Below are 11681 nucleotides of genomic sequence, written 5' to 3'. Positions count from 1 at the left end.
GAATTCTGACAGGCACCTCAAACAGACAATCAGCTAAACCAGCTATACACTCCCTCCACTGGCTTCCCGTGCTTGAACGCATTAAATTTAAATCATTGTGCATTGCCCACAAAACACTGTCAGGAACAGGCCCCGCCATTAACTCAGCCTTGATTCTCCCCTACAAAGCTAAGAGAAAACTCCGATCAGATGACCTGCGCCTGGCCGAGGTGCAGAGAATAAAAAGAGCCAGAAGTGGCGGACGACTCTTTTCTTACAATGCCTCCAAACTCTGGAACTCCCTGCCGCTCCATCTACGCCTGATTTCCAATCACCTGACCTTCAGAAAACAACTTAAGACCTTGCCGTTTCCCTAGTCTGGTCTCCGTTCTAGTTTGGTTCCTCAGCGCTGGGACACTCCCGGGTAGCCATGCGCTTTATAAATATCGTTTTCATTTCATTTCATTTCACTCATTTCACACTGCAGTAGTTCTGGTCACTGAGGATGAAGTTGAGTTTGCCACTTTAGCTGTGTGGCCTCCCAACTTAAAGAAGTATTTGTGTGAGAAGTTGGCCTGGCATATGCTGTCCTCTAGTTATAGGGGACACCTTGTACCAGTCCAATTCGACTCTTAAAGTGATAGGTTAAAGACAACCTTTAAAGAAAGCTATCCTAGTGGTAGCTGTGGAGAGCAGCCTTCAGGCTAAGTCTTGAAGGAGTGTTAAGCTTATTGTTTTACCATAGATAACCTCTTGAATAACCAAATGAAAGAGTAGTCCACACAGGTATATATATAAAATATATGTATTTATTCTAGGAATAACCCCACTAGTCTCTTTATGAGGCTAGAGGTAAAGATACAATTAAAACAAGCATTGATAGTTACAATAAATAGCACTGGAATCACAGGGCCCCGGGGGGGACCAAACCATATATCAAAAAAGTGTTATAAGAACCACGACAATTCTACAGACAATGCCTAGGGCATTTAGGGTCGCTGGCCCCTTGTGAAACCACCCAAGGTAGTGAGGAAGGGGACCCACGGGAGACGCGTGCAGTGGCTAAAGCTACTGTCGGGATCTCTATTAAAGCCTATGGAGAATGTCGCGGTTGAATTTTACAAGTTTAAAAACACTTCTAGCAGGAGTTCAAGTTCAAAACTTTAGAGTTAAGCTTTTGAAGGGTCCACACCCACGAGAGTACTGAGGTACCACTGTTACCTGCCCCAGGGAAGCCGGGTGCATAGGTCGTTTTCGATGTCGGGTCGCGGGCTGATTTTCAATGGCAAAACCTGAAGAACTGCTGCTAGCCAGAAGCGTTGTCTTTGTCGTGAAGAATGAAAATGTAGATCTTGTAGAGAAGGACCTGAAAGCAGAGGGGACAGATTCTGGGTCACGGCACAGTGACCAGGGGGCTCAAGAGAAGGAGCCCTTCAATGTCGGGTGCTTCCAGGTGGAAGAGGTGTAGCTTGGATCATCAGCCACGGGGTCCAGGAGGCGTCAAGGAAGGCCAGCTTCTGGAGGGCGACTGTCCCATGAAGGATGAGGGTCGCTGCGGTATTAGTGTCCGGATTGGATCCACTAAGCCTTGGCAACCGCAACCCACGCAAGAAACACAAAACTGCTACTGGTGCAGACCCACGAGGTCTGAGCGAGGTCTCCAGCTAGGAAACTGAAGAGCAGGCCTGGAGCAACCACGGGAAACTCTTGGAATTGAAGATTGACCTCCGCTAGGGCCCACAAGTCGAGAGACAAGGGACCGCGGGAGGCAGCAATTTGGCGTGCGTAAAGATGCGACCACGGGTCGCCGGAGTGGGCTAGGGCGTCGATCTTTGGCACAGATGATGCTGAGAGGTTGGCTCAATAATGGGCCAAAGCACAACTTCCCCACTTGTCGGGGTCGGGTGCTGTGCATGAGGTGGCCGGTGTCTTGGGGTATTGGGGATCTCGGCACCCACGGGGTCCACGGTGCTGAGCTTTGCTGTGCACACTCACTGGCGTCTGGGATGCTTGGAAACCCTCCTCAAGGTAGGAAAGAGTCGTCGATGTCCGTAGGAGCAGCGAGGTTCCAACCGGGTCACTTGCAGTGTTTCAGGTGCCTGCCAAGCAGGGGGGTAACTCCTTTACCCCAAGGGAGATTTCTTAAGTCAGCTGTGCAGCAGCAAGTCGAAGTTCAAGTCTGTGAAGTTCAAGAATAATCTGAGGCTCTGGGGACCCAGTATTCACCTTTATCCAAAGATTAGGGGAGTGTCTGGATCAGAGCCCACCAATGAGAGGTAAGGCGGGAAAAGGGTGGCTACACCCTCTCCCCTTTGTGTGTTTCCCGCCAGGGCAGGGAACAGGATGCCCCTGAACTGGTTCCAGGCGGTGTATGCAGAATGTAGGCACTGGGGAAGCCTACGTGCAACTCTGAAAGGCATCCTATGGTGCACCCACCCAGTTCCAATCCACATAGTCTGTCTGGGGAGGTGGGAACACCTCCCTGCAACAGGATCCCTATTGTTCAGCTGCCGTGGCTGGAGTTCTGCACAGCAACAGGCAGCCAGAGACGTGTGGGTGGCATCCATTTTGTACTACGTGTGCACTTTTAAATTGGTGTCTAAATTCTGCCGCTTTTCCCATATCGCCCCTCTAGCAGGGGGGAATCATGTCCTCCCTCCCATGGCTGGATTGGGGGTATGATTCCTACATGTTTGACACCAAACACGATATGGTTCTGTGTAGCCATTCTCAAGTTATCACGCTATCGCGATTACTTATAATGCGGTTAAGAGTATATGGTATGGCTACACTACAAACAACCCAGCACTGATTTTACGAAGGTTGCAGAGGGGCCCTACTCAGGTAGGGGTCCCCCCTCACACATATCTCAGCACCCTGCCTTGTAGGATTAGCAAGGCCTGCTTTAGGGGTGACCGATGAGGATATATGTGTTGTATTACGTGGGATACAGGATACCTATATCCCTGTAAGGAGTGCAAGCACCACCTTACCCAGACTACAGTAGTGGTCTGGTGGTGTCATTTGGTATGGCTGTCCCAGGGGTGGCACAATAAGTGCTGCAGCCCCTGGTAGGCCTCTGAGGGACCCATGCCCTGGGTACCTAGGGTACTATCTACAAGGGGCTGATAGGGTGTCCTCCATATCCAATTGGAAGGTACCTAGGGTACTCACATCAGTTTAGAGAAGAAGCAGATAGGCGGGGGTCCTGGATAGCAGGGCCACAGCCTGGCTAGTGTCATAAAACAGTCAAAACCTCAGCAAAAAGTTGGGGGCAACTATGCAGTCGATGCCACTCTCCTACAATTTGCAATACCCCTGGATTAATGGGACTAAAATAGAAGCCCTGAGGGATACGGGTACCAGTGTTACTTTGGTGAGAGACACACTGGTTTCCCCAGAGCAATACCTGATTGGGAAATCTTACCCAGTCACCAACGCTGACAGCGTTACTACTAACCATGCCATGGCTATGGTGACATTAGACGGGGGGTTACTGGCCTGAAACAGGTAGTGGTCTCTCCAAAGCTTCCAGCTGCCGGTCTGTTTGGAAATTACCTGGAGACCTCAACATGGGCTGAGGTAGAATTAAAAACCCATGCAGCAATGCTGGACATCCCTGATCCCAAGACTAGAGCACAGAACCGAAAGCAGGGTGAAAAAAGTGTTGGAGCCTGAAAGAGTGGCCAAGCTTCCAAGAGGAAAGGTAAGAAGACTAGGAAACCAGCTTCGGAACAGCCAAAACTCAGGACCCCTGCTTCGGAACAGCCAAAAACCCAGGACCCCTTCCTTCAGGGAGAGGACTTGGAAGCTCCAGAGGGAACTGAGCCCATGGAACATAACCCTTATCAGGTTGAGCTCTTGGGCCCAGGAGGACCCACTAGGAAAGAGCTGTGCCTTGCATAGTAGACCTGTCCAACTCTTGAGAGCCTGAGGCAGCTGCACAGGAAAAGAGGTCAGTGGTACCCACAGAGCCTATTGTGAGGAGGGACTACTGTACACTGAGGTCAGAGCCCCCAACCCTGGAGCCACCAGGATAATGTAATTCATGAAATTAACCTGTCTTTTGTGCAGGTTCAGTAAACACGTGATTCGCTTGTCCGGTATCCAATGTCAGTTCTGTGGCTTCAGGTTGACAGTGTATATAATGGCAGCAGGAGAGATCACTTCACAAATTCCATTCTGGGAATGGGGTTTCTTATTCACTTACACACTTCTGTCTTTCAGTACAGTAAGTGTGGCATTTATCACGTGGTGCACTAATCACGATTCTTTTTATGTACAAGTAATTACACGTCTGGTGGTGCCTTCTCCAAGACAGTGATTTAGCATTGCATTTTTCACCCATGAACAATTTTTCCTTTACATTTCTGCTACATTTATTCAGTTTGACTATTTACACTGAGCTTTATAGTAACATCAGTTTTGCCTGACTATTATGACGTTTCCCACGTTATTGGTTTTTATTGTTCAGGATTTCCTAGTTTCAGCATTCTCTGCATGATCGCACTAGCACTTTGTTCAGTCGTTATTTTATTTACTATGTCTTTTGTGGCCCTGTTTTTTCCAATATTTGGGACCCGATATTTTGTTAGTACCGCTACTACTCCAGGGACTATTTCCAATATGGCAACAATGTTTAGGTCCATACTCTTTAGTCCATTTTCCAGCGCAGTTTTAAACCGCGTCCACATTGTGAGATCGCATTAGAAGCACAGTATGAGTTTGGTGGTGGAGGAGCACCCAGATATACTGGTAGGTTCTTATTCTTGGGAGAAAAAGAACAGACCCATGCTGTTGCACCGTTTTTGATACAAAAAATTTTGTGCACTTTTTACAGCGTTGCCAATTTACACATTTGAGCCTTGGGCCACGGTGAAGTCAACAACTCATGTTATCTATAACAGTGAGGATTTGTACTCGCATGTTCTTGTGGGTTTGTTTCCACATTGCCAGGGGGATCACATGTTAATGTGCATTCCCCTTTCACTGTTTAAATTCACAGTACGCACCGAGCGCATCGACCTCCGTGATCATTATTCACACTTAAGAGGATATTGCAGTTCACATTCAGTAAGCCTTTCCGTTTTACTATATATCAGATTGGCGTGGTGGCACTAGGGTGCTTGGTTGATGGGTGTTTGTCTTTATTTCCGTTCTTTCACACGCTTCTCATAGGATCTCAATTAACATGTGTTTGTTTTTACATTTTCTTGTCACTAGTTTTGGTAACCTTTTAATTTTCACTACTCCCCAGTGAACTTTTGTCTCATTTCTTGCCATTCTCATTTACATCCTTGTGTTGCGGTTCTTACCCCTGTATACTACATAGCATCATTACCGATAGAGTTTTATCCTTTTGTATTCATAGAGGCCCCTGCAGAAGGAATTCATCATCCCGAAATGCATTGGGCATCAACAACAGAATGTTGAACTTTGTAATTTTGAAGACCTACTCCTGAAATGTTGTAAAACAACAAATTGGATGTTGTTACAACCAACTGTTTAGGTTTGTTTGGTTAGATGGGACATACCATACAATCAATTTCTCATCCAATAAATCATTGAATGAAAACTGAAATTTTTGAATAATTTTATACGTTTCAACTCTGCACAATTTTGTATATTTCTGATTACATGTGAAGTTTGATTTCCGCTGTGCAGCCAGGTATCGAGTGAAGTGCTGCTTGTTCATTTTCTACACATCACCATGTGCCATGCCTACAACCCAATGCCCTGGCATAGGTCAGCCACGCCTCTAGCTGGGTGCACTATACCAGTGGTGAGGGTACAGGTGCATGAGCCCTGTATACCTACAGTGTCCAAGTCAACTCCGACATTGTAAGCGCAGTAAAGCCATTAGGAGTACATGGTGCTTGGGGTTTGTCATTACGAACTCCACAGCACCATAATGGCTTTACTGAAAATTGGGAAGTTTGGTATCAAACTTATCAGCACATTAAACCTACACTGATGCCAGTGTGGGATTTAATGAAAAAATGCACTCAGGGCATCTTGGAGATGCCCCCTGAAAAACGACCTAGGTCTAGTGTCCTGGCTGAGTGGCTGCTCACCAGCTGCCACCACCAGACATTTTTCTGGACCCCTGGGTCGAGAGCCTGCCACTCTCGGGATCTGGAACAATGCCCATCCTGGGACGAGGTGCCATGCCTCACCCCCCAGGATGGGCAGAGTCCACAAAGGGGAAGCTTCAAAGACTTGCCGCCTTTGTGAGCTACCACAGCCATTTGCTGCTTCCACAAGCCAGCCCCCACCGGTTCTGACCTCCACTTTGGACTGGAGAATCAGTGGGAAAACCAAGTGAGGAAGGGAGGTGTGCCCACCCACTCCTGTGGGGGAGGCGAGGTAAAGCACAACTCTCAGTCCCCGCCATCTTGCAGATGGACAGACCCAGCCAACCAGAGAGAGGCCTATGCCCCCTTCCTGCTGGAGGGTGGCATAATAGGAGGTGTACCCACCCCAAGGATACACCCCAAAGAAGAGACCCATTGGTCCCGACCTTAACCTACCTGTAACACCCCTAAATCTAGTATTTAGGGGCAACCCCGAACATTGCCTCCTGAGACTAGAACTGACTAAAAGAAAAGAAGTACCGAAGAAGCCGTGCTGAACTAAGAAGAGTAGGACGACCACTGACTTGGCCCCAGCCCTCCCAGCCTGTTCGCACCTCGAACCTGCTCCAGCAAAACCCCGGTGTGTTCTGCAGCCCTCAAGAACCCGAAGGACCTACACTGCCTTCCAAAACCAAGACTGTCTCCCGTGAGCACTGGATTTGCTTAACCACAGACTCTGGCCAAATCTGCAAGTCTGCACCACTCTGCACTTGACGTCCACCACCCGTGTTAGAGTGGCCCAACACCACAAGAAGGTCTCCCCGGTGACCCTGACCAAAGATCTGGTGAACTCCGACCTGCCTCGAATCTCCAATCGACGCCTGCAGCCCCTTTCTGGAGGATCCCCTGACCGTAGCTGGTAAGAAAACCCAACACCTAAAGACACCCCTGCACCCGACGTCCTACGGCCTTGGGTGGCCCAACCGACAGTTTCCCAGAATCCCAACTTACCTCTCCAACCGGTGGTCCCCTCCAGAAGATCTTCGTCCCAGAGCCTGCAGTCTTAGTTGCAACCGGAGAATCCCATTGATAACAACAGGGCACCCGACGCCAAAACAGCACCCGGCTGCCCGAGCCGCTGCGGGTGTACTTTGGGGGCTAACTTGGGTCCCACTTTGCCCTGAGCCTAACACCAGGAGCTTTGCTCCCACAAGCTTGTGGCCTGTGGTTAGTAGCCACAAACCGGAGGCCCTGTATTCCCTTTGGATAACATTGAGCCTCAGCACTCAGCCGCCCTAGTGCCGCTGAGGGTGCTTTAAGAGCGTATCCTTGCCCCTGGGGGAACCCTGGTTCTAACCCCAGAAAACCAACTCCCAAATCAAAGTACTTACCTTGAAACCAATAACCTCATTTCCTCTCATAGGACTGCATTGACTGCTTTCTTGTGAAAATTATTTTAAGAGTAGAGTTAGTTTTGTAGGAGAACTTGAAAAACTGCTTTACTTGTCCCAGTGTAATACCTAGGCATATCACACTGAATAGAAAAAGTATTTACAAACCTGTAAGTCATTTTCATTCAGCTTGCTTGTATTGCTCAACCTGCCTAGAACAGTACCATTTACACTTGCCTGCACCAGGCTTGCTTGGTTCTAGAAAATAAATATAACTTAATAATATTCTTAAACAAATTGGTCTGAGTTCAGTATTTGACTGTGTGACATAATTTGCTGCCTGAGTTTGTACAATGAATGCTTAACACTACCCTCTGAGAAAGCCTTACTGCTCACCCACACTACCACAAATAGAGAGTAAGGTGCTATCTACTTTACCTCTCCCTACCTTTGGGGTTCCACTGGACTCTGGGCACACTATACCTAATTTTGGTATAGTATATACATAGCTAGCTTGGACAGAATTTCCACCCTTGACACTGAACATTCAAATGCATTTGTCAATAAGAATGAGTGTGCGGAGTTTGTGTGAAGAAACAGGGTGTATTATGGGACGTTATTGTGAGACTTCACTGTGTAGTGCACTAACCATCCCCCTTAGGTCCAATAGGTTTCATCTATAAAACCTTCAGCTTAACCCTGGGTAGCTGCAGCACTGAGCAGCAAGGTTTATACAGAAGATCAAGTGTTAAGCATTTAAACTGCACAAAAACAATTGAAGGAATCAACACGACACTCAATAAATCCGACTCCAATAAAAATGGACTGTATTTTATAAGAATTTAGACACTAGAATGAAAAAGATGCACTGGAAGGTTCCAGAGGTATGGATTTTACAAGCAATAATAAATCACTGCAATTTCCCTCAACCTCGAACAAGTCTTGTCAAAGTCAACAAATTGAACAATTAACTTTCTCACAGAAAACTTAGTAACGTGTCAATGTGGTTGGTCAGAAGTACGTGAGGCGATCAACTCTAGCAGGGTGCGAGTCAGGGGGACCAGTGAGGTCCTCAAGAACAGTTACTTTCACAGAAGGTCTTCAGCAGTTCCAAGCACTTTATCCACGCTGCTATGGATTCCTATGGAGTGGTCCTGATGCAAGGGTTTAAGGATGCTGAAGATGCTTTAAGGATGCTGTGGATATGACCCGGGCACCTGCAGATTCCTCGGGCCACGTAGATGGTAAGGGGGTCCTGGTTGCAGAGTTGACATCCCATGAAGTCCTCTCTGGTCTAGCCTAAGTCCAGTGATCACTGGACTACCAGTTGTGGTCACAGGTAAATCCTTCCTGGGTCGATAACTAGCCTTCTGAGGGTCCCAGCAACTTTCCAACAGCACTCCCAGGCTCAGCACACTCGGGTGCAACTCTCTGCTGCAAGGCGGCAGTGAAAGCAGATAGACTTTGGGCTACCACTTGGTCCTAGCACGTTTAACTGTTGTGTCCCTGTGCAGCGAAGAAGGACAAACAGTTGGCCCTCCTGGCTTGAATGAGCTCCGGAGACTGCTCCCATTGAGCAGGACACAGCAGGAAGTCCCTCTGCGCTAGCCAGCAGGTGCAGTCTTTGACGGTGAAGACTTTTCTGGTCTCTCAGTGTAGCACGGCAGTCCTTCTTCCAAGTCGGTCGAGTTATGAGGTCTGGGTGCAAGGAGTTCCCCCCTTTATGCTTGGAAAGCGCCCTCAGGGCAGGATGCGGTTGGTAGCCAATGGGCCACCAGGTTCCTTCCCATCTGGTGACTACTTTATGTGGAGTGTGGCATCTGGCTATCCCAGGATGCACCATTCTGCCTACTCCCAAGATAGCGAGACCCTGTTCTCTGGGTTATGACCTCCCTAGCCCACCCCTGGGGTATGACTACCTCAGGGATACATGCCCCTGGGGAAACCAGTCTGGCAAATGGCTTCCCCTCTCTGCCTCCTGTGCCAGCCTGTCTACCTTAACAATGGGGCAGCCCTCCTGACCCAACCCGTGCTACTTATCTGCCCTTCAAAGGCAGCTTCAGCTTTGAAGCCTGCCTTTTGGGGCTAACAACCAAATGGCTTCTTGCAGGAGGGTGGTGACACCTCCCTGGCCTGCAATCCCTCATTGTTCTCCTTCCTGAAAGGAGTTCGCACGTCTATCCAGGCGGGCAGAAAGGCTCCATGTGTGCCCGGGAAGGCACATGATTTAAAGGCAACAAAGTGGCAGCTTTCCTAAAGCTGCACACTGCAACAAGTTACATTAATTTTGATTTGAGATACAAGTTGTGTTTAATGTAATGAGTGGTTTGATACCTTGGAGTGCCAACTTTGGTCGCACTGTTAAGGAGTTAGAAAAGCTGAGGGGTCCGCGTGTATCCCTTTACTCAACAATTGAACGACCAGGCCTTTTCACAGTTAAAAACAGTAGTTTTGTGTGTTTTACTGCGAGGACAAGTAAAGTACATATCCTGCATGTGTGGTAAGTTGCACTCTCTGCCTTTAGGACTCAGTAGGCCTGCCAGAGGGGTAAATTACACACATGTAGAGGGAAATGGGGACTTGGCTAGCAGTGCAGGACTGACCTACCAGTCTCCAGAGGTGGACTGGGGGACTCACTATACATGGAGGACCTCCCAGGTGGCACAATCAGTGCTGCAAGCCTTATGGTACCCGTCCAACTTACATGCCCTGGGTACCATTTACTAGGGGCTTACTGCTAAGTTATGCATTTTCAATTGGGTACAGCAACTTGAAAGACTTTTAGGGTCAGGTCAGTGAGAGTCGAAAAACTTGGGGGTGGCCATACAAATACACATTTCCATACAGTTTAAATAAATGAATCATATAAATTCATTCGGCCTGCGATTAGGTCAATCAGTAGTTTCAAAACTGTTTTTAGTTAACTATTGTTACTTCGTGAAAACCGGTCACGCCGAGGTCGTGATCTAAAAATCTTCTCTTTGTATGCTGATCAGGGCCATCTTAAGTCATGAAATGGTTCTTACATATAACTGTATGGCTTTAGCTGTTTATGGTATAAAAAGATTAGTTTTAGTTTACTGCTGGATATGTAGCTCCATCCATGTGGCAAGCTTAGTGCCATCAAGGATGATGTAATGTGCTTTGTGAGAGTGACATTGCTTGGTGACCTTGGGAGTCAAGGTTACGTTAGTACCGTTGTTTTAGGTTTCTTCAGCCCTCCTCCTGGGAGAGTTTGGAGGACTTGCAGGAAGGGATGAAGGATCCAAAGATCAACAATCTTGTGGAACACTTACTGATCAGGACCCACCCGTGACCATCCGGGGTAACGTCCTGCTCTACGGAGGTGCTAAGTGCTGAAGTGAGCTGTGATTGAAATTGTGCCTGCGTGCTTTCAAGTGCCCCCCCCCCCCCCCAAAGACCTTTTGCCCAAAGATTAACGTGCCCAGAGGATCACAGGCTTTAGGTATATTTGTAGTCCCCCTAATACCTCCACACCAGGAAGAACCTGGATGTTGCCTACCCTGTTAGGATTGGTCTATTTTGTTGAGCCTGTGATGCTGATCCTAAGACCATACCCGCTCTTCAGTCGCATACACCTCTGGGAAACAGCAGGGCTGGCCAATGCGGATGCCACAGGTAGGCAACAGCACTTGTCAATCACCTAGCCCAAACTGGCACACTGCAGTGAAAGCAGTTCCCATCTAAACATGGAGACTGACTGTTGTAGCACTTCTCACAGCCAATGCACGCTGTATGCACATCTGGACGGTTTCATTAAAGTTTTATGTCCCAGACACACTAGGATGGGACTGCCCCAGTTGTACTCAAATGGTTCCACATACACCATGCTCTGATTTGAAGCTGGACAGCGCACTTTATTTTCTACACTAGGTGAGCTTCTAGAATCACAGGAACACAGCCCTTTGTACCTTTCCTTATGTTCAATACCTATTGTCCTGATGATTACCCTTTAAACCACCACGGGTCAACGCAATTGTATCCATTAAATTAGACCGTTGTAGTTGGGACTAATTTTAACTACAATGAATAGACAAATATTCTGAGTTTGCATGGTCTAATTGTCTTACTCTAAATAGTATACACACACAAACCTTGTTACTTCTGAGCCTCATACACGTTATCGCTTGAGCACCAATCCCTTTTTTTTTTTACTCTCTATATGGGCAATAAACTACCTTTAAATTGTGAGGTCTGAATCCGGTCACAGTGGGCA

This window comes from Triturus cristatus, chromosome 4_2 (genome assembly GCF_964204655.1).
Source record: "Triturus cristatus chromosome 4_2, aTriCri1.1, whole genome shotgun sequence".
Classification (NCBI taxonomy): Eukaryota; Metazoa; Chordata; class Amphibia; order Caudata; family Salamandridae; genus Triturus; species Triturus cristatus.
This window is presented reverse-complemented; position numbering follows the sequence as displayed.